This window comes from Penaeus monodon, chromosome 15 (genome assembly GCF_015228065.2).
Source record: "Penaeus monodon isolate SGIC_2016 chromosome 15, NSTDA_Pmon_1, whole genome shotgun sequence".
NCBI classification, from domain to species: domain Eukaryota; kingdom Metazoa; phylum Arthropoda; class Malacostraca; order Decapoda; family Penaeidae; genus Penaeus; species Penaeus monodon.
This window is the reverse complement of record NC_051400.1, coordinates 37,814,113-37,815,020: the sequence shown is the minus strand read 5'-3', so window position 1 is coordinate 37,815,020 and position 908 is coordinate 37,814,113. Positions and strand designations below refer to the sequence as shown.

The 908-nt window shown below is 48.1% G+C and overlaps 1 protein-coding gene across 7 annotated transcripts in view; it reads right to left on the bottom strand.

The window, feature by feature from the left end:
• The window catches only part of LOC119582015 (ecdysone-induced protein 74EF-like), a gene marked incomplete at its 3' end in the record, with an annotated part of 261,423 nt that overhangs the window by 64,444 nt on the left and 196,071 nt on the right, over positions 1-908 (bottom strand).

The following is a 908-nucleotide window of genomic DNA, read 5'->3' as shown; positions in this document are numbered from 1 at the left end:
CATGCACAAGGCGAAGGAGGAGGGTCTGAGGGGCCAATTATTCCAAGCTGGTCGGCAGTTGCGCTCGTCACGTGTGTGTGTGAGCCTTTAAAGCCGATATGCCGAGACGCCCTGTTGCCGACCATGGTGTGTCGGGGAGGGAAGGGGTTGGGGGGGAGGGGGAGACTGGGGAGGGGGGTAGGCACGCTCTGTTGCCTACCTGGCTTGTCTACGGAGGTCGTGTTGCTTATCTGGCTTGGCTTTAGAGGTCATGTTGCGTATGCGGCTTGGGTTGGGAGGTCGTGTTGCTCATGTCGCTTCCTCAATGATAATCTTGTAGCACAGCTGGCTTGCTTTACAGGTCATCTTGTTTTGGCTTGTTTGCCCGATATTTGGCTTGTTCTTGATCATCTATCAGGCTTCTGAACAGTGAACCGCCGTGTTGATTATCTGGCTTACCTTAGACGTTATTCACATTTATAACAAATCTGAAGGAAATCTTTCTTAACGACCTTGCAACCTTTCTTGCAACCAGCAATAAACCCTTCCATACCAACATTAACGCTTATAAAGAGTTCCTACACCTTCCCAACAATCAAATCACCATTTTATTCGGCCTTAAAGCAGTCCTGCCAATCGCAAAGACGACAAAAAGGACGACAGCAAAAACTCCACCGCCATGCCATCGACTCCATTCAGTCCAGTCTACCCTTGTTCTTGGAAATTTCGTGGCCTGTAATTAAGACTGCGTGTCGTCTGAAGTTCCATCCTCCACAAAGGCATTTCAAGGATTGCATCAAAGCACTATCTTCCAAGAGAAAATCAGTCTACAGCAATGTTCTCTGTGACTGGGATGCCTTATAAGCTTTGTACAATATGATATGGGCAGTTATAATATCACGGCGGAATTTGAGCTTGAGAGCGAGGTC